At 46.1% G+C, this 21,655-nt stretch overlaps 22 non-coding genes across 22 annotated transcripts; 11 read left to right on the forward strand and 11 right to left on the reverse strand.

Annotated features, from left to right (window-relative positions):
- Positions 1–124: 124 nt before the first annotated feature.
- Positions 125–197, forward strand: TRNAK-CUU (transfer RNA lysine (anticodon CUU)). Its single transcript has one exon. It is a non-coding gene; the product is annotated as a tRNA-Lys (tRNA).
- A 1,343-nt stretch (positions 198–1,540) lies between these two features.
- On the reverse strand, positions 1,541–1,611 carry TRNAG-GCC (transfer RNA glycine (anticodon GCC)). Its single transcript has one exon. It is a non-coding gene; the product is annotated as a tRNA-Gly (tRNA).
- Positions 1,612–1,745: 134 nt separating this feature from the next.
- Positions 1,746–1,818, forward strand: TRNAK-CUU (transfer RNA lysine (anticodon CUU)). The gene has a single exon. It is a non-coding gene; the product is annotated as a tRNA-Lys (tRNA).
- A 1,548-nt stretch (positions 1,819–3,366) lies between these two features.
- On the forward strand, positions 3,367–3,439 carry TRNAK-CUU (transfer RNA lysine (anticodon CUU)). The gene has a single exon. It is a non-coding gene; the product is annotated as a tRNA-Lys (tRNA).
- A 1,343-nt stretch (positions 3,440–4,782) lies between these two features.
- Positions 4,783–4,853, reverse strand: TRNAG-GCC (transfer RNA glycine (anticodon GCC)). The gene has a single exon. It is a non-coding gene; the product is annotated as a tRNA-Gly (tRNA).
- A 134-nt stretch (positions 4,854–4,987) lies between these two features.
- On the forward strand, positions 4,988–5,060 carry TRNAK-CUU (transfer RNA lysine (anticodon CUU)). The gene has a single exon. It is a non-coding gene; the product is annotated as a tRNA-Lys (tRNA).
- A 2,965-nt stretch (positions 5,061–8,025) lies between these two features.
- On the reverse strand, positions 8,026–8,096 carry TRNAG-GCC (transfer RNA glycine (anticodon GCC)). The gene has a single exon. It is a non-coding gene; the product is annotated as a tRNA-Gly (tRNA).
- Positions 8,097–8,230: 134 nt separating this feature from the next.
- Positions 8,231–8,303, forward strand: TRNAK-CUU (transfer RNA lysine (anticodon CUU)). The gene has a single exon. It is a non-coding gene; the product is annotated as a tRNA-Lys (tRNA).
- A 1,343-nt stretch (positions 8,304–9,646) lies between these two features.
- On the reverse strand, positions 9,647–9,717 carry TRNAG-GCC (transfer RNA glycine (anticodon GCC)). Its single transcript has one exon. It is a non-coding gene; the product is annotated as a tRNA-Gly (tRNA).
- A 1,550-nt stretch (positions 9,718–11,267) lies between these two features.
- On the reverse strand, positions 11,268–11,338 carry TRNAG-GCC (transfer RNA glycine (anticodon GCC)). The gene has a single exon. It is a non-coding gene; the product is annotated as a tRNA-Gly (tRNA).
- Positions 11,339–11,472: 134 nt separating this feature from the next.
- TRNAK-CUU (transfer RNA lysine (anticodon CUU)) lies at positions 11,473–11,545 on the forward strand. The gene has a single exon. It is a non-coding gene; the product is annotated as a tRNA-Lys (tRNA).
- A 1,343-nt stretch (positions 11,546–12,888) lies between these two features.
- Positions 12,889–12,959, reverse strand: TRNAG-GCC (transfer RNA glycine (anticodon GCC)). The gene has a single exon. It is a non-coding gene; the product is annotated as a tRNA-Gly (tRNA).
- A 134-nt stretch (positions 12,960–13,093) lies between these two features.
- TRNAK-CUU (transfer RNA lysine (anticodon CUU)) lies at positions 13,094–13,166 on the forward strand. Its single transcript has one exon. It is a non-coding gene; the product is annotated as a tRNA-Lys (tRNA).
- A 1,343-nt stretch (positions 13,167–14,509) lies between these two features.
- On the reverse strand, positions 14,510–14,580 carry TRNAG-GCC (transfer RNA glycine (anticodon GCC)). The gene has a single exon. It is a non-coding gene; the product is annotated as a tRNA-Gly (tRNA).
- A 134-nt stretch (positions 14,581–14,714) lies between these two features.
- Positions 14,715–14,787, forward strand: TRNAK-CUU (transfer RNA lysine (anticodon CUU)). Its single transcript has one exon. It is a non-coding gene; the product is annotated as a tRNA-Lys (tRNA).
- Positions 14,788–16,130: 1,343 nt separating this feature from the next.
- Positions 16,131–16,201, reverse strand: TRNAG-GCC (transfer RNA glycine (anticodon GCC)). Its single transcript has one exon. It is a non-coding gene; the product is annotated as a tRNA-Gly (tRNA).
- Positions 16,202–17,751: 1,550 nt separating this feature from the next.
- TRNAG-GCC (transfer RNA glycine (anticodon GCC)) lies at positions 17,752–17,822 on the reverse strand. Its single transcript has one exon. It is a non-coding gene; the product is annotated as a tRNA-Gly (tRNA).
- A 134-nt stretch (positions 17,823–17,956) lies between these two features.
- On the forward strand, positions 17,957–18,029 carry TRNAK-CUU (transfer RNA lysine (anticodon CUU)). The gene has a single exon. It is a non-coding gene; the product is annotated as a tRNA-Lys (tRNA).
- Positions 18,030–19,372: 1,343 nt separating this feature from the next.
- Positions 19,373–19,443, reverse strand: TRNAG-GCC (transfer RNA glycine (anticodon GCC)). The gene has a single exon. It is a non-coding gene; the product is annotated as a tRNA-Gly (tRNA).
- A 134-nt stretch (positions 19,444–19,577) lies between these two features.
- TRNAK-CUU (transfer RNA lysine (anticodon CUU)) lies at positions 19,578–19,650 on the forward strand. The gene has a single exon. It is a non-coding gene; the product is annotated as a tRNA-Lys (tRNA).
- Positions 19,651–20,993: 1,343 nt separating this feature from the next.
- TRNAG-GCC (transfer RNA glycine (anticodon GCC)) lies at positions 20,994–21,064 on the reverse strand. Its single transcript has one exon. It is a non-coding gene; the product is annotated as a tRNA-Gly (tRNA).
- A 134-nt stretch (positions 21,065–21,198) lies between these two features.
- TRNAK-CUU (transfer RNA lysine (anticodon CUU)) lies at positions 21,199–21,271 on the forward strand. Its single transcript has one exon. It is a non-coding gene; the product is annotated as a tRNA-Lys (tRNA).
- The last annotated feature ends 384 nt before the right edge of the window (positions 21,272–21,655 follow it).

A 21,655-nucleotide genomic window follows, 5' to 3' on the forward strand; every position in this document is an offset into this window, starting at 1 on the left:
TACTCGGTGCTGAAAAACGTGGCCAGCCAAATCAGGCCATACAAGATTGCCTTCTTCTGTGCGGATGGCAAAGGTGAGGCTGGCGCCATTTTGCAATTTTTGACATTTCAGCTCAAGCAAGCAAGCCCGGCTAGCTCAGTCGGTAGAGCATGAGACTCTTAATCTCAGGGTCGTGGGTTCGAGCCCCACGTTGGGCGATCAAAGCTTCTCCTTTTACTTTCTACTAGGCAGAGCTCCTCCAAAACGATTACAAACCATCACCAGGCCATCACTTCCTCTTTCACATGCCACTCCCCACTCCCTTTGCTAACAAACGAAAATGTCATCTCAGCTTTCCCCTTCACTTTTACTCACACAACCTCTTTTAACAACTTTTCAGCAAAAGTGCTTCACCACCCCAAGAAAGAGAAAAACACTCCTTCTTACAATCTTACTCATCTTTCCTATACTACTTTTCTTATCTGCTTTTCCCAGATTTCCGTTGGCTTTACTCCAGTCCTTTTGTCAAGGAGAGACTTACAATCAATCACTTGACAAGGAACAACCACCTGAAAGATACTCATTCTCGTATGCCTGGTGCACACCATGCAATTCCCCATCAGATAGATGGGCCGATAGATCCTTTCCGACAGACACGATCGGATTTCCGTTCGGATTTCCGATCACTACTATGCAAATCCATCAGAAAAACGATCGGAAATCAGATCGGACCTGCCGGAAATCATCTGTTCGACCCATCTATCTGACAGGCATTGGTATGGTGTGTATTAGGCTTTGCACTCCAAAGGTGCTCACATAGCAGTATGAGGAGGGCACTCTGCACACGGCCTGAGATTTAGCTGAGAGGATTGAAAAAAAGGAAGTTGCTCTTTCCCTTAACTTGTTTTTAGATGAGGTACTTCCCAACAAAAGTTACAAACCAAAAAGCCTTTCAGTCCCGGCAAGCAAAAAAAGTGGTTGCTTTCATTTGACTTAAGTTTGTTACTACTTTTTTTTCTGTACTTTTAGTATGTTTTCTTAATTGCTAGGTGCTGGGAAAGCAAGTTGTAGGTAAGCTGACACAACATCTCAACATCTACTGTGAGAAAACTCAGGACAAAAGTAGAATGAATGAGGGCCTAGAGAGAACGCTCCAAATTTGAGCAAGGCCCTGAGTAGAGTGCAAAGACAACAAGGCAAAAAGTTGTAAAACAACACCAGATGAGCAGATGCTGCTGACTTGGCATTTCCGAGGCTTTTCTAGACAGTTAAAAAGAAGCCTAATAGGTGAGTACTGGAGAGGGAGAGATGCTGCACGTCACTGGCACTGCTAGAAGACATGCAAGGCCTTTGGGCACGCAAGTGTCCCAAGGCTGCTTTAACTTGTGTGTCTTAGAGTCATGTTTGCTGGGTACTAGGGTCCCTCTTCTCGACTGTCAGCCAGCACTGTGGCCAAGTGCCACGGTGACTCTTGCAAATGTCCTTAAATGGCTTCTGGCCTGCAGAGATGTCTTAAGCTTGAGAAGTGCAAAGTGTGGAGGTGTGCCAAAATCCTAGCATTTGCATTGGCCGGGAATCGAACCCGGGCCTCCCGCGTGGCAGGCGAGAATTCTACCACTGAACCACCAATGCCTTGCCCTGTTGCTCGGTGCTGAAAAACGTGGCCAGCCAAATCAGGCCATACAAGATTGCCTTCTTCTGTGCGGATGGCAAAGGTGAGGCTGGCGCCATTTTGCAATTTTTGACATTTCAGCTCAAGCAAGCAAGCCCGGCTAGCTCAGTCGGTAGAGCATGAGACTCTTAATCTCAGGGTCGTGGGTTCGAGCCCCACGTTGGGCGATCAAAGCTTCTCCTTTTACTTTCTACTAGGCAGAGCTCCTCCAAAACGATTACAAACCATCACCAGGCCATCACTTCCTCTTTCACATGCCACTCCCCACTCCCTTTGCTAACAAACGAAAATGTCATCTCAGCTTTCCCCTTCACTTTTACTCACACAACCTCTTTTAACAACTTTTCAGCAAAAGTGCTTCACCACCCCAAGAAAGAGAAAAACACTCCTTCTTACAATCTTACTCATCTTTCCTATACTACTTTTCTTATCTGCTTTTCCCAGATTTCCGTTGGCTTTACTCCAGTCCTTTTGTCAAGGAGAGACTTACAATCAATCACTTGACAAGGAACAACCACCTGAAAGATACTCATTCTCGTATGCCTGGTGCACACCATGCAATTCCCCATCAGATAGATGGGCCGATAGATCCTTTCCGACAGACACGATCGGATTTCCGTTCGGATTTCCGATCACTACTATGCAAATCCATCAGAAAAACGATCGGAAATCAGATCGGACCTGCCGGAAATCATCTGTTCGACCCATCTATCTGACAGGCATTGGTATGGTGTGTATTAGGCTTTGCACTCCAAAGGTGCTCACATAGCAGTATGAGGAGGGCACTCTGCACACGGCCTGAGATTTAGCTGAGAGGATTGAAAAAAAGGAAGTTGCTCTTTCCCTTAACTTGTTTTTAGATGAGGTACTTCCCAACAAAAGTTACAAACCAAAAAGCCTTTCAGTCCCGGCAAGCAAAAAAAGTGGTTGCTTTCATTTGACTTAAGTTTGTTACTACTTTTTTTTCTGTACTTTTAGTATGTTTTCTTAATTGCTAGGTGCTGGGAAAGCAAGTTGTAGGTAAGCTGACACAACATCTCAACATCTACTGTGAGAAAACTCAGGACAAAAGTAGAATGAATGAGGGCCTAGAGAGAACGCTCCAAATTTGAGCAAGGCCCTGAGTAGAGTGCAAAGACAACAAGGCAAAAAGTTGTAAAACAACACCAGATGAGCAGATGCTGCTGACTTGGCATTTCCAAGGCTTTTCTAGACAGTTAAAAAGAAGCCTAATAGGTGAGTACTGGAGAGGGAGAGATGCTGCACGTCACTGGCACTGCTAGAAGACATGCAAGGCCTTTGGGCACGCAAGTGTCCCAAGGCTGCTTTAACTTGTGTGTCTTAGAGTCATGTTTGCTGGGTACTAGGGTCCCTCTTCTCGACTGTCAGCCAGCACTGTGGCCAAGTGCCACGGTGACTCTTGCAAATGTCCTTAAATGGCTTCTGGCCTGCAGAGATGTCTTAAGCTTGAGAAGTGCAAAGTGTGGAGGTGTGCCAAAATCCTAGCATTTGCATTGGCCGGGAATCGAACCCGGGCCTCCCGCGTGGCAGGTGAGAATTCTACCACTGAACCACCAATGCCTTGCCCTGTTGCTCGGTGCTGAAAAACGTGGCCAGCCAAATCAGGCCATACAAGATTGCCTTCTTCTGTGCGGATGGCAAAGGTGAGGCTGGCGCCATTTTGCAATTTTTGACATTTCAGCTCAAGCAAGCAAGCCCGGCTAGCTCAGTCGGTAGAGCATGAGACTCTTAATCTCAGGGTCGTGGGTTCGAGCCCCACGTTGGGCGATCAAAGCTTCTCCTTTTACTTTCTACTAGGCAGAGCTCCTCCAAAACGATTACAAACCATCACCAGGCCATCACTTCCTCTTTCACATGCCACTCCCCACTCCCTTTGCTAACAAACGAAAATGTCATCTCAGCTTTCCCCTTCACTTTTACTCACACAACCTCTTTTAACAACTTTTCAGCAAAAGTGCTTCACCACCCCAAGAAAGAGAAAAACACTCCTTCTTACAATCTTACTCATCTTTCCTATACTACTTTTCTTATCTGCTTTTCCCAGATTTCCGTTGGCTTTACTCCAGTCCTTTTGTCAAGGAGAGACTTACAATCAATCACTTGACAAGGAACAACCACCTGAAAGATACTCATTCTCGTATGCCTGGTGCACACCATGCAATTCCCCATCAGATAGATGGGCCGATAGATCCTTTCCGACAGACACGATCGGATTTCCGTTCGGATTTCCGATCACTACTATGCAAATCCATCAGAAAAACGATCGGAAATCAGATCGGACCTGCCGGAAATCATCTGTTCGACCCATCTATCTGACAGGCATTGGTATGGTGTGTATTAGGCTTTGCACTCCAAAGGTGCTCACATAGCAGTATGAGGAGGGCACTCTGCACACGGCCTGAGATTTAGCTGAGAGGATTGAAAAAAAGGAAGTTGCTCTTTCCCTTAACTTGTTTTTAGATGAGGTACTTCCCAACAAAAGTTACAAACCAAAAAGCCTTTCAGTCCCGGCAAGCAAAAAAAGTGGTTGCTTTCATTTGACTTAAGTTTGTTACTACTTTTTTTTCTGTACTTTTAGTATGTTTTCTTAATTGCTAGGTGCTGGGAAAGCAAGTTGTAGGTAAGCTGACACAACATCTCAACATCTACTGTGAGAAAACTCAGGACAAAAGTAGAATGAATGAGGGCCTAGAGAGAACGCTCCAAATTTGAGCAAGGCCCTGAGTAGAGTGCAAAGACAACAAGGCAAAAAGTTGTAAAACAACACCAGATGAGCAGATGCTGCTGACTTGGCATTTCCGAGGCTTTTCTAGACAGTTAAAAAGAAGCCTAATAGGTGAGTACTGGAGAGGGAGAGATGCTGCACGTCACTGGCACTGCTAGAAGACATGCAAGGCCTTTGGGCACGCAAGTGTCCCAAGGCTGCTTTAACTTGTGTGTCTTAGAGTCATGTTTGCTGGGTACTAGGGTCCCTCTTCTCGACTGTCAGCCAGCACTGTGGCCAAGTGCCACGGTGACTCTTGCAAATGTCCTTAAATGGCTTCTGGCCTGCAGAGATGTCTTAAGCTTGAGAAGTGCAAAGTGTGGAGGTGTGCCAAAATCCTAGCATTTGCATTGGCCGGGAATCGAACCCGGGCCTCCCGCGTGGCAGGCGAGAATTCTACCACTGAACCACCAATGCCTTGCCCTGTTGCTCGGTGCTGAAAAACGTGGCCAGCCAAATCAGGCCATACAAGATTGCCTTCTTCTGTGCGGATGGCAAAGGTGAGGCTGGCGCCATTTTGCAATTTTTGACATTTCAGCTCAAGCAAGCAAGCCCGGCTAGCTCAGTCGGTAGAGCATGAGACTCTTAATCTCAGGGTCGTGGGTTCGAGCCCCACGTTGGGCGATCAAAGCTTCTCCTTTTACTTTCTACTAGGCAGAGCTCCTCCAAAACGATTACAAACCATCACCAGGCCATCACTTCCTCTTTCACATGCCACTCCCCACTCCCTTTGCTAACAAACGAAAATGTCATCTCAGCTTTCCCCTTCACTTTTACTCACACAACCTCTTTTAACAACTTTTCAGCAAAAGTGCTTCACCACCCCAAGAAAGAGAAAAACACTCCTTCTTACAATCTTACTCATCTTTCCTATACTACTTTTCTTATCTGCTTTTCCCAGATTTCCGTTGGCTTTACTCCAGTCCTTTTGTCAAGGAGAGACTTACAATCAATCACTTGACAAGGAACAACCACCTGAAAGATACTCATTCTCGTATGCCTGGTGCACACCATGCAATTCCCCATCAGATAGATGGGCCGATAGATCCTTTCCGACAGACACGATCGGATTTCCGTTCGGATTTCCGATCACTACTATGCAAATCCATCAGAAAAACGATCGGAAATCAGATCGGACCTGCCGGAAATCATCTGTTCGACCCATCTATCTGACAGGCATTGGTATGGTGTGTATTAGGCTTTGCACTCCAAAGGTGCTCACATAGCAGTATGAGGAGGGCACTCTGCACACGGCCTGAGATTTAGCTGAGAGGATTGAAAAAAAGGAAGTTGCTCTTTCCCTTAACTTGTTTTTAGATGAGGTACTTCCCAACAAAAGTTACAAACCAAAAAGCCTTTCAGTCCCGGCAAGCAAAAAAAGTGGTTGCTTTCATTTGACTTAAGTTTGTTACTACTTTTTTTTCTGTACTTTTAGTATGTTTTCTTAATTGCTAGGTGCTGGGAAAGCAAGTTGTAGGTAAGCTGACACAACATCTCAACATCTACTGTGAGAAAACTCAGGACAAAAGTAGAATGAATGAGGGCCTAGAGAGAACGCTCCAAATTTGAGCAAGGCCCTGAGTAGAGTGCAAAGACAACAAGGCAAAAAGTTGTAAAACAACACCAGATGAGCAGATGCTGCTGACTTGGCATTTCCGAGGCTTTTCTAGACAGTTAAAAAGAAGCCTAATAGGTGAGTACTGGAGAGGGAGAGATGCTGCACGTCACTGGCACTGCTAGAAGACATGCAAGGCCTTTGGGCACGCAAGTGTCCCAAGGCTGCTTTAACTTGTGTGTCTTAGAGTCATGTTTGCTGGGTACTAGGGTCCCTCTTCTCGACTGTCAGCCAGCACTGTGGCCAAGTGCCACGGTGACTCTTGCAAATGTCCTTAAATGGCTTCTGGCCTGCAGAGATGTCTTAAGCTTGAGAAGTGCAAAGTGTGGAGGTGTGCCAAAATCCTAGCATTTGCATTGGCCGGGAATCGAACCCGGGCCTCCCGCGTGGCAGGTGAGAATTCTACCACTGAACCACCAATGCCTTGCCCTGTTGCTCGGTGCTGAAAAACGTGGCCAGCCAAATCAGGCCATACAAGATTGCCTTCTTCTGTGCGGATGGCAAAGGTGAGGCTGGCGCCATTTTGCAATTTTTGACATTTCAGCTCAAGCAAGCAAGCCCGGCTAGTTCAGTCGGTAGAGCATGAGACTCTTAATCTCAGGGTCGTGGGTTCGAGCCCCATGTTGGGCGATCAAAGCTTCTCCTTTTACTTTCTACTAGGCAGAGCTCCTCCAAAACGATTACAAACCATCACCAGGCCATCACTTCCTCTTTCACATGCCACTCCCCACTCCCTTTGCTAACAAACGAAAATGTCATCTCAGCTTTCCCCTTCACTTTTACTCACACAACCTCTTTTAACAACTTTTCAGCAAAAGTGCTTCACCACCCCAAGAAAGAGAAAAACACTCCTTCTTACAATCTTACTCATCTTTCCTATACTACTTTTCTTATCTGCTTTTCCCAGATTTCCGTTGGCTTTACTCCAGTCCTTTTGTCAAGGAGAGACTTACAATCAATCACTTGACAAGGAACAACCACCTGAAAGATACTCATTCTCGTATGCCTGGTGCACACCATGCAATTCCCCATCAGATAGATGGGCCGATAGATCCTTTCCGACAGACACGATCGGATTTCCGTTCGGATTTCCGATCACTACTATGCAAATCCATCAGAAAAACGATCGGAAATCAGATCGGACCTGCCGGAAATCATCTGTTCGACCCATCTATCTGACAGGCATTGGTATGGTGTGTATTAGGCTTTGCACTCCAAAGGTGCTCACATAGCAGTATGAGGAGGGCACTCTGCACACGGCCTGAGATTTAGCTGAGAGGATTGAAAAAAAGGAAGTTGCTCTTTCCCTTAACTTGTTTTTAGATGAGGTACTTCCCAACAAAAGTTACAAACCAAAAAGCCTTTCAGTCCCGGCAAGCAAAAAAAGTGGTTGCTTTCATTTGACTTAAGTTTGTTACTACTTTTTTTTTCTGTACTTTTAGTATGCTTTCTTAATTGCTAGGTGCTGGGAAAGCAAGTTGTAGGTAAGCTGACACAACATCTCAACATCTACTGTGAGAAAACTCAGGACAAAAGTAGAATGAATGAGGGCCTAGAGAGAACGCTCCAAATTTGAGCAAGGCCCTGAGTAGAGTGCAAAGACAACAAGGCAAAAAGTTGTAAAACAACACCAGATGAGCAGATGCTGCTGACTTGGCATTTCCGAGGCTTTTCTAGACAGTTAAAAAGAAGCCTAATAGGTGAGTACTGGAGAGGGAGAGATGCTGCACGTCACTGGCACTGCTAGAAGACATGCAAGGCCTTTGGGCACGCAAGTGTCCCAAGGCTGCTTTAACTTGTGTGTCTTAGAGTCATGTTTGCTGGGTACTAGGGTCCCTCTTCTCGACTGTCAGCCAGCACTGTGGCCAAGTGCCACGGTGACTCTTGCAAATGTCCTTAAATGGCTTCTGGCCTGCAGAGATGTCTTAAGCTTGAGAAGTGCAAAGTGTGGAGGTGTGCCAAAATCCTAGCATTTGCATTGGCCGGGAATCGAACCCGGGCCTCCCGCGTGGCAGGCGAGAATTCTACCACTGAACCACCAATGCCTTGCCCTGTTGCTTGGTGCTGAAAAACGTGGCCAGCCAAATCAGGCCATACAAGATTGCCTTCTTCTGTGCGGATGGCAAAGGTGAGGCTGGCACCATTTTGCAATTTTTGACATTTCAGCTCAAGCAAGCAAGCCCGGCTAGCTCAGTCGGTAGAGCATGAGACTCTTAATCTCAGGGTCGTGGGTTCGAGCCCCACGTTGGGCGATCAAAGCTTCTCCTTTTACTTTCTACTAGGCAGAGCTCCTCCAAAACGATTACAAACCATCACCAGGCCATCACTTCCTCTTTCACATGCCACTCCCCACTCCCTTTGCTAACAAACGAAAATGTCATCTCAGCTTTCCCCTTCACTTTTACTCACACAACCTCTTTTAACAACTTTTCAGCAAAAGTGCTTCACCACCCCAAGAAAGAGAAAAACACTCCTTCTTACAATCTTACTCATCTTTCCTATACTACTTTTCTTATCTGCTTTTCCCAGATTTCCGTTGGCTTTACTCCAGTCCTTTTGTCAAGGAGAGACTTACAATCAATCACTTGACAAGGAACAACCACCTGAAAGATACTCATTCTCGTATGCCTGGTGCACACCATGCAATTCCCCATCAGATAGATGGGCCGATAGATCCTTTCCGACAGACACGATCGGATTTCCGTTCGGATTTCCGATCACTACTATGCAAATCCATCAGAAAAACGATCGGAAATCAGATCGGACCTGCCGGAAATCATCTGTTCGACCCATCTATCTGACAGGCATTGGTATGGTGTGTATTAGGCTTTGCACTCCAAAGGTGCTCACATAGCAGTATGAGGAGGGCACTCTGCACACGGCCTGAGATTTAGCTGAGAGGATTGAAAAAAAGGAAGTTGCTCTTTCCCTTAACTTGTTTTTAGATGAGGTACTTCCCAACAAAAGTTACAAACCAAAAAGCCTTTCAGTCCCGGCAAGCAAAAAAAGTGGTTGCTTTCATTTGACTTAAGTTTGTTACTACTTTTTTTTCTGTACTTTTAGTATGTTTTCTTAATTGCTAGGTGCTGGGAAAGCAAGTTGTAGGTAAGCTGACACAACATCTCAACATCTACTGTGAGAAAACTCAGGACAAAAGTAGAATGAATGAGGGCCTAGAGAGAACGCTCCAAATTTGAGCAAGGCCCTGAGTAGAGTGCAAAGACAACAAGGCAAAAAGTTGTAAAACAACACCAGATGAGCAGATGCTGCTGACTTGGCATTTCCGAGGCTTTTCTAGACAGTTAAAAAGAAGCCTAATAGGTGAGTACTGGAGAGGGAGAGATGCTGCACGTCACTGGCACTGCTAGAAGACATGCAAGGCCTTTGGGCACGCAAGTGTCCCAAGGCTGCTTTAACTTGTGTGTCTTAGAGTCATGTTTGCTGGGTACTAGGGTCCCTCTTCTCGACTGTCAGCCAGCACTGTGGCCAAGTGCCACGGTGACTCTTGCAAATGTCCTTAAATGGCTTCTGGCCTGCAGAGATGTCTTAAGCTTGAGAAGTGCAAAGTGTGGAGGTGTGCCAAAATCCTAGCATTTGCATTGGCCGGGAATCAAACCCGGGCCTCCCGCGTGGCAGGCGAGAATTCTACCACTGAACCACCAATGCCTTGCCCTGTTGCTCGGTGCTGAAAAACGTGGCCAGCCAAATCAGGCCATACAAGATTGCCTTCTTCTGTGCGGATGGCAAAGGTGAGGCTGGCGCCATTTTGCAATTTTTGACATTTCAGCTCAAGCAAGCAAGCCCGGCTAGCTCAGTCGGTAGAGCATGAGACCCTTAATCTCAGGGTCGTGGGTTCGAGCCCCACGTTGGGCGATCAAAGCTTCTCCTTTTACTTTCTACTAGGCAGAGCTCCTCCAAAACGATTACAAACCATCACCAGGCCATCACTTCCTCTTTCACATGCCACTCCCCACTCCCTTTGCTAACAAATGAAAATGTCATCTCAGCTTTCCCCTTCACTTTTACTCACACAACCTCTTTTAACAACTTTTCAGCAAAAGTGCTTCACCACCCCAAGAAAGAGAAAAACACTCCTTCTTACAATCTTACTCATCTTTCCTATACTACTTTTCTTATCTGCTTTTCCCAGATTTCCGTTGGCTTTACTCCAGTCCTTTTGTCAAGGAGAGACTTACAATCAATCACTTGACAAGGAACAACCACCTGAAAGATACTCATTCTCATATGCCTGGTGCACACCATGCAATTCCCCATCAGATAGATGGGCCGATAGATCCTTTCCGACAGACACGATCGGATTTCCGTTCGGATTTCCGATCACTACTATGCAAATCCATCAGAAAAACGATCGGAAATCAGATCGGACCTGCCGGAAATCATCTGTTCGACCCATCTATCTGACAGGCATTGGTATGGTGTGTATTAGGCTTTGCACTCCAAAGGTGCTCACATAGCAGTATGAGGAGGGCACTCTGCACACGGCCTGAGATTTAGCTGAGAGGATTGAAAAAAAGGAAGTTGCTCTTTCCCTTAACTTGTTTTTAGATGAGGTACTTCCCAACAAAAGTTACAAACCAAAAAGCCTTTCAGTCCCGGCAAGCAAAAAAAGTGGTTGCTTTCATTTGACTTAAGTTTGTTACTACTTTTTTTTCTGTACTTTTAGTATGTTTTCTTAATTGCTAGGTGCTGGGAAAGCAAGTTGTAGGTAAGCTGACACAACATCTCAACATCTACTGTGAGAAAACTCAGGACAAAAGTAGAATGAATGAGGGCCTAGAGAGAACGCTCCAAATTTGAGCAAGGCCCTGAGTAGAGTGCAAAGACAACAAGGCAAAAAGTTGTAAAACAACACCAGATGAGCAGATGCTGCTGACTTGGCATTTCCGAGGCTTTTCTAGACAGTTAAAAAGAAGCCTAATAGGTGAGTACTGGAGAGGGAGAGATGCTGCACGTCACTGGCACTGCTAGAAGACATGCAAGGCCTTTGGGCACGCAAGTGTCCAAAGGCTGCTTTAACTTGTGTGTCTTAGAGTCATGTTTGCTGGGTACTAGGGTCCCTCTTCTCGACTGTCAGCCAGCACTGTGGCCAAGTGCCACGGTGACTCTTGCAAATGTCCTTAAATGGCTTCTGGCCTGCAGAGATGTCTTAAGCTTGAGAAGTGCAAAGTGTGGAGGTGTGCCAAAATCCTAGCATTTGCATTGGCCGGGAATCGAACCCGGGCCTCCCGCGTGGCAGGCGAGAATTCTACCACTGAACCACCAATGCCTTGCCCTGTTGCTCGGTGCTGAAAAACGTGGCCAGCCAAATCAGGCCATACAAGATTGCCTTCTTCTGTGCGGATGGCAAAGGTGAGGCTGGCGCCATTTTGCAATTTTTGACATTTCAGCTCAAGCAAGCAAGCCCGGCTAGCTCAGTCGGTAGAGCATGAGACTCTTAATCTCAGGGTCGTGGGTTCGAGCCCCACGTTGGGCGATCAAAGCTTCTCCTTTTACTTTCTACTAGGCAGAGCTCCTCCAAAACGATTACAAACCATCACCAGGCCATCACTTCCTCTTTCACATGCCACTCCCCACTCCCTTTGCTAACAAACGAAAATGTCATCTCAGCTTTCCCCTTCACTTTTACTCACACAACCTCTTTTAACAACTTTTCAGCAAAAGTGCTTCACCACCCCAAGAAAGAGAAAAACACTCCTTCTTACAATCTTACTCATCTTTCCTATACTACTTTTCTTATCTGCTTTTCCCAGATTTCCGTTGGCTTTACTCCAGTCCTTTTGTCAAGGAGAGACTTACAATCAATCACTTGACAAGGAACAACCACCTGAAAGATACTCATTCTCGTATGCCTGGTGCACACCATGCAATTCCCCATCAGATAGATGGGCCGATAGATCCTTTCCGACAGACACGATCGGATTTCCGTTCGGATTTCCGATCACTACTATGCAAATCCATCAGAAAAACGATCGGAAATCAGATCGGACCTGCCGGAAATCATCTGTTCGACCCATCTATCTGACAGGCATTGGTATGGTGTGTATTAGGCTTTGCACTCCAAAGGTGCTCACATAGCAGTATGAGGAGGGCACTCTGCACACGGCCTGAGATTTAGCTGAGAGGATTGAAAAAAAGGAAGTTGCTCTTTCCCTTAACTTGTTTTTAGATGAGGTACTTCCCAACAAAAGTTACAAACCAAAAAGCCTTTCAGTCCCGGCAAGCAAAAAAAGTGGTTGCTTTCATTTGACTTAAGTTTGTTACTACTTTTTTTTCTGTACTTTTAGTATGTTTTCTTAATTGCTAGGTGCTGGGAAAGCAAGTTGTAGGTAAGCTGACACAACATCTCAACATCTACTGTGAGAAAACTCAGGACAAAAGTAGAATGAATGAGGGCCTAGAGAGAACGCTCCAAATTTGAGCAAGGCCCTGAGTAGAGTGCAAAGACAACAAGGCAAAAAGTTGTAAAACAACACCAGATGAGCAGATGCTGCTGACTTGGCATTTCCGAGGCTTTTCTAGACAGTTAAAAAGAAGCCTAATAGGTGAGTACTGGAGAGGGAGAGATGCTGCACGTCACTGGCACTGCTAGAAGACATGCAAGGCCTTTGGGCACGCAAGTGTCCCAAGGCTGCTTTAACTTGTGTGTCTTAGAGTCATGTTTGCTGGGTACTAGGGTCCGTCTTCTCGACTGTCAGCCAGCACTGTGGCCAAGTGCCACGGTGACTCTTGCAAATGTCCTTAAATGGCTTCTGGCCTGCAGAGATGTCTTAAGCTTGAGAAGTGCAAAGTGTGGAGGTGTGCCAAAATCCTAGCATTTGCATTGGCCGGGAATCGAACCCGGGACTCCCGCGTGGCAGGCGAGAATTCTACCACTGAACCACCAATGCCTTGCCCTGTTGCTCGGTGCTGAAAAACGTGGCCAGCCAAATCAGGCCATACAAGATTGCCTTCTTCTGTGCGGATGGCAAAGGTGAGGCTGGCGCCATTTTGCAATTTTTGACATTTCAGCTCAAGCAAGCAAGCCCGGCTAGCTCAGTCGGTAGAGCATGAGACTCTTAATCTCAGGGTCGTGGGTTCGAGCCCCACGTTGGGCGATCAAAGCTTCTCCTTTTACTTTCTACTAGGCAGAGCTCCTCCAAAACGATTACAAACCATCACCAGGCCATCACTTCCTCTTTCACATGCCACTCCCCACTCCCTTTGCTAACAAACGAAAATGTCATCTCAGCTTTCCCCTTCACTTTTACTCACACAACCTCTTTTAACAACTTTTCAGCAAAAGTGCTTCACCACCCCAAGAAAGAGAAAAACACTCCTTCTTACAATCTTACTCATCTTTCCTATACTACTTTTCTTATCTGCTTTTCCCAGATTTCCGTTGGCTTTACTCCAGTCCTTTTGTCAAGGAGAGACTTACAATCAATCACTTGACAAGGAACAACCACCTGAAAGATACTCATTCTCGTATGCCTGGTGCACACCATGCAATTCCCCATCAGATAGATGGGCCGATAGATCCTTTCCGACAGACACGATCGGATTTCCGTTCGGATTTCCGATCACTACTATGCAAATCCATCAGAAAAACGATCGGAAATCAGATCGGACCTGCCGGAAATCATCTGTTCGACCCATCTATCTGACAGGCATTGGTATGGTGTGTATTAGGCTTTGCACTCCAAAGGTGCTCACATAGCAGTATGAGGAGGGCACTCTGCACACGGCCTGAGATTTAGCTGAGAGGATTGAAAAAAAGGAAGTTGCTCTTTCCCTTAACTTGTTTTTAGATGAGGTACTTCCCAACAAAAGTTACAAACCAAAAAGCCTTTCAGTCCCGGCAAGCAAAAAAAGTGGTTGCTTTCATTTGACTTAAGTTTGTTACTACTTTTTTTTCTGTACTTTTAGTATGTTTTCTTAATTGCTAGGTGCTGGGAAAGCAAGTTGTAGGTAAGCTGACACAACATCTCAACATCTACTGTGAGAAAACTCAGGACAAAAGTAGAATGAATGAGGGCCTAGAGAGAACGCTCCAAATTTGAGCAAGGCCCTGAGTAGAGTGCAAAGACAACAAGGCAAAAAGTTGTAAAACAACACCAGATGAGCAGATGCTGCTGACTTGGCATTTCCGAGGCTTTTCTAGACAGTTAAAAAGAAGCCTAATAGGTGAGTACTGGAGAGGGAGAGATGCTGCACGTCACTGGCACTGCTAGAAGACATGCAAGGCCTTTGGGCACGCAAGTGTCCCAAGGCTGCTTTAACTTGTGTGTCTTAGAGTCATGTTTGCTGGGTACTAGGGTCCCTCTTCTCGACTGTCAGCCAGCACTGTGGCCAAGTGCCACGGTGACTCTTGCAAATGTCCTTAAATGGCTTCTGGCCTGCAGAGATGTCTTAAGCTTGAGAAGTGCAAAGTGTGGAGGTGTGCCAAAATCCTAGCATTTGCATTGGCCGGGAATCGAACCCGGGCCTCCCGCGTGGCAGGCGAGAATTCTACCACTGAACCACCAATGCCTTGCCCTGTTGCTCGGTGCTGAAAAACGTGGCCAGCCAAATCAGGCCATACAAGATTGCCTTCTTCTGTGCGGATGGCAAAGGTGAGGCTGGCGCCATTTTGCAATTTTTGACATTTCAGCTCAAGCAAGCAAGCCCGGCTAGCTCAGTCGGTAGAGCATGAGACTCTTAATCTCAGGGTCGTGGGTTCGAGCCCCACGTTGGGCGATCAAAGCTTCTCCTTTTATTTTCTACTAGGCAGAGCTCCTCCAAAACGATTACAAACCATCACCAGGCCATCACCTCCTCTTTCACATGCCACTCCCCACTCCCTTTGCTAACAAACGAAAATGTCATCTCAGCTTTCCCCTTCACTTTTACTCACACAACCTCTTTTAACAACTTTTCAGCAAAAGTGCTTCACCACCCCAAGAAAGAGAAAAACACTCCTTCTTACAATCTTACTCATCTTTCCTATACTACTTTTCTTATCTGCTTTTCCCAGATTTCCGTTGGCTTTACTCCAGTCCTTTTGTCAAGGAGAGACTTACAATCAATCACTTGACAAGGAACAACCACCTGAAAGATACTCATTCTCGTATGCCTGGTGCACACCATGCAATTCCCCATCAGATAGATGGGCCGATAGATCCTTTCCGACAGACACGATCGGATTTCCGTTCGGATTTCCGATCACTACTATGCAAATCCATCAGAAAAACGATCGGAAATCAGATCGGACCTGCCGGAAATCATCTGTTCGACCCATCTATCTGACAGGCATTGGTATGGTGTGTATTAGGCTTTGCACTCCAAAGGTGCTCACATAGCAGTATGAGGAGGGCACTCTGCACACGGCCTGAGATTTAGCTGAGAGGATTGAAAAAAAGGAAGTTGCTCTTTCCCTTAACTTGTTTTTAGATGAGGTACTTCCCAACAAAAGTTACAAACCAAAAAGCCTTTCAGTCCCGGCAAGCAAAAAAAGTGGTTGCTTTCATTTGACTTAAGTTTGTTACTACTTTTTTTTCTGTACTTTTAGTATGTTTTCTTAATTGCTAGGTGCTGGGAAAGCAAGTTGTAGGTAAGCTGACACAACATCTCAACATCTACTGTGAGAAAACTCAGGACAAAAGTAGAATGAATGAGGGCCTAGAGAGAACGCTCCAAATTTGAGCAAGGCCCTGAGTAGAGTGCAAAGACAACAAGGCAAAAAGTTGTAAAACAACACCAGATGAGCAGATGCTGCTGACTTGGCATTTCCGAGGCTTTTCTAGACAGTTAAAAAGAAGCCTAATAGGTGAGTACTGGAGAGGGAGAGATGCTGCACGTCACTGGCACTGCTAGAAGACATGCAAGGCCTTTGGGCACGCAAGTGTCCAAAGGCTGCTTTAACTTGTGTGTCTTAGAGTCATGTTTGCTGGGTACTAGGGTCCCTCTTCTCGACTGTCAGCCAGCACTGTGGCCAAGTGCCACGGTGACTCTTGCAAATGTCCTTAAATGGCTTCTGGCCTGCAGAGATGTCTTAAGCTTGAGAAGTGCAAAGTGTGGAGGTGTGCCAAAATCCTAGCATTTGCATTGGCCGGGAATCGAACCCGGGCCTCCCGCGTGGCAGGCGAGAATTCTACCACTGAACCACCAATGCCTTGCCCTGTTGCTCGGTGCTGAAAAACGTGGCCAGCCAAATCAGGCCATACAAGATTGCCTTCTTCTGTGCGGATGGCAAAGGTGAGGCTGGCGCCATTTTGCAATTTTTGACATTTCAGCTCAAGCAAGCAAGCCTGGCTAGCTCAGTCGGTAGAGCATGAGACCCTTAATCTCAGGGTCGTGGGTTCGAGCCCCACGTTGGGCGATCAAAGCTTCTCCTTTTACTTTCTACTAGGCAGAGCTCCTCCAAAACGATTACAAACCATCACCAGGCCATCACTTCCTCTTTCACATGCCACTCCCCACTCCCTTTGCTAACAAATGAAAATGTCATCTCAGCTTTCCCCTTCACTTTTACTCACACAACCTCTTTTAACAACTTTTCAGCAAAAGTGCTTCACCACCCCAAGAAAGAGAAAAACACTCCTTCTTACAATCTTACTCATCTTTCCTATACTACTTTTCTTATCTGCTTTTCCCAGATTTCCGTTGGCTTTACTCCAGTCCTTTTGTCAAGGAGAGACTTACAATCAATCACTTGACAAGGAACAACCACCTGAAAGATACTCATTCTCATATGCCTGGTGCACACCATGCAATTCCCCATCAGATAGATGGGCCGATAGATCCTTTCCGACAGACACGATCGGATTTCCGTTCGGATTTCCGATCACTACTATGCAAATCCATCAGAAAAACGATCGGAAATCAGATCGGACCTGCCGGAAATCATCTGTTCGACCCATCTATCTGACAGGCATTGGTATGGTGTGTATTAGGCTTTGCACTCCAAAGGTGCTCACATAGCAGTATGAGGAGGGCACTCTGCACACGGCCTGAGATTTAGCTGAGAGGATTGAAAAAAAGGAAGTTGCTCTTTCCCTTAACTTGTTTTTAGATGAGGTACTTCCCAACAAAAGTTACAAACCAAAAAGCCTTTCAGTCCCGGCAAGCAAAAAAAGTGGTTGCTTTCATTTGACTTAAGTTTGTTACTACTTTTTTTTCTGTACTTTTAGTATGTTTTCTTAATTGCTAGGTGCTGGGAAAGCAAGTTGTAGGTAAGCTGACACAACATCTCAACATCTACTGTGAGAAAACTCAGGACAAAAGTAGAATGAATGAGGGCCTAGAGAGAACGCTCCAAATTTGAGCAAGGCCCTGAGTAGAGTGCAAAGACAACAAGGCAAAAAGTTGTAAAACAACACCAGATGAGCAGATGCTGCTGACTTGGCATTTCCGAGGCTTTTCTAGACAGTTAAAAAGAAGCCTAATAGGTGAGTACTGGAGAGGGAGAGATGCTGCACGTCACTGGCACTGCTAGAAGACATGCAAGGCCTTTGGGCACGCAAGTGTCCAAAGGCTGCTTTAACTTGTGTGTCTTAGAGTCATGTTTGCTGGGTACTAGGGTCCCTCTTCTCGACTGTCAGCCAGCACTGTGGCCAAGTGCCACGGTGACTCTTGCAAATGTCCTTAAATGGCTTCTGGCCTGCAGAGATGTCTTAAGCTTGAGAAGTGCAAAGTGTGGAGGTGTGCCAAAATCCTAGCATTTGCATTGGCCGGGAATCGAACCCGGGCCTCCCGCGTGGCAGGCGAGAATTCTACCACTGAACCACCAATGCCTTGCCCTGTTGCTCGGTGCTGAAAAACGTGGCCAGCCAAATCAGGCCATACAAGATTGCCTTCTTCTGTGCGGATGGCAAAGGTGAGGCTGGCGCCATTTTGCAATTTTTGACATTTCAGCTCAAGCAAGCAAGCCCGGCTAGCTCAGTCGGTAGAGCATGAGACTCTTAATCTCAGGGTCGTGGGTTCGAGCCCCACGTTGGGCGATCAAAGCTTCTCCTTTTACTTTCTACTAGGCAGAGCTCCTCCAAAACGATTACAAACCATCACCAGGCCATCACTTCCTCTTTCACATGCCACTCCCCACTCCCTTTGCTAACAAACGAAAATGTCATCTCAGCTTTCCCCTTCACTTTTACTCACACAACCTCTTTTAACAACTTTTCAGCAAAAGTGCTTCACCACCCCAAGAAAGAGAAAAACACTCCTTCTTACAATCTTACTCATCTTTCCTATACTACTTTTCTTATCTGCTTTTCCCAGATTTCCGTTGGCTTTACTCCAGTCCTTTTGTCAAGGAGAGACTTACAATCAATCACTTGACAAGGAACAACCACCTGAAAGATACTCATTCTCGTATGCCTGGTGCACACCATGCAATTCCCCATCAGATAGATGGGCCGATAGATCCTTTCCGACAGACACGATCGGATTTCCGTTCGGATTTCCGATCACTACTATGCAAATCCATCAGAAAAACGATCGGAAATCAGATCGGACCTGCCGGAAATCATCTGTTCGACCCATCTATCTGACAGGCATTGGTATGGTGTGTATTAGGCTTTGCACTCCAAAGGTGCTCACATAGCAGTATGAGGAGGGCACTCTGCACACGGCCTGAGATTTAGCTGAGAGGATTGAAAAAAAGGAAGTTGCTCTTTCCCTTAACTTGTTTTTAGATGAGGTACTTCCCAACAAAAGTTACAAACCAAAAAGCCTTTCAGTCCCGGCAAGCAAAAAAAGTGGTTGCTTTCATTTGACTTAAGTTTGTTACTACTTTTTTTTCTGTACTTTTAGTATGTTTTCTTAATTGCTAGGTGCTGGGAAAGCAAGTTGTAGGTAAGCTGACACAACATCTCAACATCTACTGTGAGAAAACTCAGGACAAAAGTAGAATGAATGAGGGCCTAGAGAGAACGCTCCAAATTTGAGCAAGGCCCTGAGTAGAGTGCAAAGACAACAAGGCAAAAAGTTGTAAAACAACACCAGATGAGCAGATGCTGCTGACTTGGCATTTCCGAGGCTTTTCTAGACAGTTAAAAAGAAGCCTAATAGGTGAGTACTGGAGAGGGAGAGATGCTGCACGTCACTGGCACTGCTAGAAGACATGCAAGGCCTTTGGGCACGCAAGTGTCCCAAGGCTGCTTTAACTTGTGTGTCTTAGAGTCATGTTTGCTGGGTACTAGGGTCCGTCTTCTCGACTGTCAGCCAGCACTGTGGCCAAGTGCCACGGTGACTCTTGCAAATGTCCTTAAATGGCTTCTGGCCTGCAGAGATGTCTTAAGCTTGAGAAGTGCAAAGTGTGGAGGTGTGCCAAAATCCTAGCATTTGCATTGGCCGGGAATCGAACCCGGGACTCCCGCGTGGCAGGCGAGAATTCTACCACTGAACCACCAATGCCTTGCCCTGTTGCTCGGTGCTGAAAAACGTGGCCAGCCAAATCAGGCCATACAAGATTGCCTTCTTCTGTGCGGATGGCAAAGGTGAGGCTGGCGCCATTTTGCAATTTTTGACATTTCAGCTCAAGCAAGCAAGCCTGGCTAGCTCAGTCGGTAGAGCATGAGACTCTTAATCTCAGGGTCGTGGGTTCGAGCCCCACGTTGGGCGATCAAAGCTTCTCCTTTTACTTTCTACTAGGCAGAGCTCCTCCAAAACGATTACAAACCATCACCAGGCCATCACTTCCTCTTTCACATGCCACTCCCCACTCCCTTTGCTAACAAACGAAAATGTCATCTCAGCTTTCCCCTTCACTTTTACTCACACAACCTCTTTTAACAACTTTTCAGCAAAAGTGCTTCACCACCCCAAGAAAGAGAAAAACACTCCTTCTTACAATCTTACTCATCTTTCCTATACTACTTTTCTTATCTGCTTTTCCCAGATTTCCGTTGGCTTTACTCCAGTCCTTTTGTCAAGGAGAGACTTACAATCAATCACTTGACAAGGAACAACCACCTGAAAGATACTCATTCTCGTATGCCTGGTGCACACCATGCAATTCCCCATCAGATAGATGGGCCGATAGATCCTTTCCGACAGACACGATCGGATTTCCGTTCGGATTTCCGATCACTACTATGCAAATCCATCAGAAAAACGATCGGAAATCAGATCGGACCTGCCGGAAATCATCTGTTCGACCCATCTATCTGACAGGCATTGGTATGGTGTGTATTAGGCTTTGCACTCCAAAGGTGCTCACATAGCAGTATGAGGAGGGCACTCTGCACACGGCCTGAGATTTAGCTGAGAGGATTGAAAAAAAGGAAGTTGCTCTTTCCCTTAACTTGTTTTTAGATGAGGTACTTCCCAACAAAAGTTACAAACCAAAAAGCCTTTCAGTCCCGGCAAGCAAAAAAAGTGGTTGCTTTCATTTGACTTAAGTTTGTTACTACTTTTTTTTCTGTACTTTTAGTATGTTTTCTTAATTGCTAGGTGCTGGGAAAGCAAGTTGTAGGTAAGCTGACACAACATCTCAACATCTACTGTGAGAAAACTCAGGACAAAAGTAGAATGAATGAGGGCCTAGAGAGAACGCTCCAAATTTGAGCAAGGCCCTGAGTAGAGTGCAAAGACAACAAGGCAAAAAGTTGTAAAACAACACCAGATGAGCAGATGCTGCTGACTTGGCATTTCCGAGGCTTTTCTAGACAGTTAAAAAGAAGCCTAATAGGTGAGTACTGGAGAGGGAGAGATGCTGCACGTCACTGGCACTGCTAGAAGACATGCAAGGCCTTTGGGCACGCAAGTGTCCCAAGGCTGCTTTAACTTGTGTGTCTTAGAGTCATGTTTGCTGGGTACTAGGGTCCCTCTTCTCGACTGTCAGCCAGCACTGTGGCCAAGTGCCACGGTGACTCTTGCAAATGTCCTTAAATGGCTTCTGGCCTGCAGAGATGTCTTAAGCTTGAGAAGTGCAAAGTGTGGAGGTGTGCCAAAATCCTAGCATTTGCATTGGCCGGGAATCGAACCCGGGCCTCCCGCGTGGCAGGCGAGAATTCTACCACTGAACCACCAATGCCTTGCCCTGTTGCTCGGTGCTGAAAAACGTGGCCAGCCAAATCAGGCCATACAAGATTGCCTTCTTCTGTGCGGATGGCAAAGGTGAGGCTGGCGCCATTTTGCAATTTTTGACATTTCAGCTCAAGCAAGCAAGCCCGGCTAGCTCAGTCGGTAGAGCATGAGACTCTTAATCTCAGGGTCGTGGGTTCGAGCCCCACGTTGGGCGATCAAAGCTTCTCCTTTTACTTTCTACTAGGCAGAGCTCCTCCAAAACGATTACAAACCATCACCAGGCCATCACCTCCTCTTTCACATGCCACTCCCCACTCCCTTTGCTAACAAACGAAAATGTCATCTCAGCTTTCCCCTTCACTTTTACTCACACAACCTCTTTTAACAACTTTTCAGCAAAAGTGCTTCACCACCCCAAGAAAGAGAAAAACACTCCTTCTTACAATCTTACTCATCTTTCCTATACTACTTTTCTTATCTGCTTTTCCCAGATTTCCGTTGGCTTTACTCCAGTCCTTTTGTCAAGGAGAGACTTACAATCAATCACTTGACAAGGAACAACCACCTGAAAGATACTCATTCTCGTATGCCTGGTGCA

This window comes from Hyperolius riggenbachi, chromosome 4 (assembly GCF_040937935.1).
Source record: "Hyperolius riggenbachi isolate aHypRig1 chromosome 4, aHypRig1.pri, whole genome shotgun sequence".
NCBI classification, from domain to species: domain Eukaryota; kingdom Metazoa; phylum Chordata; class Amphibia; order Anura; family Hyperoliidae; genus Hyperolius; species Hyperolius riggenbachi.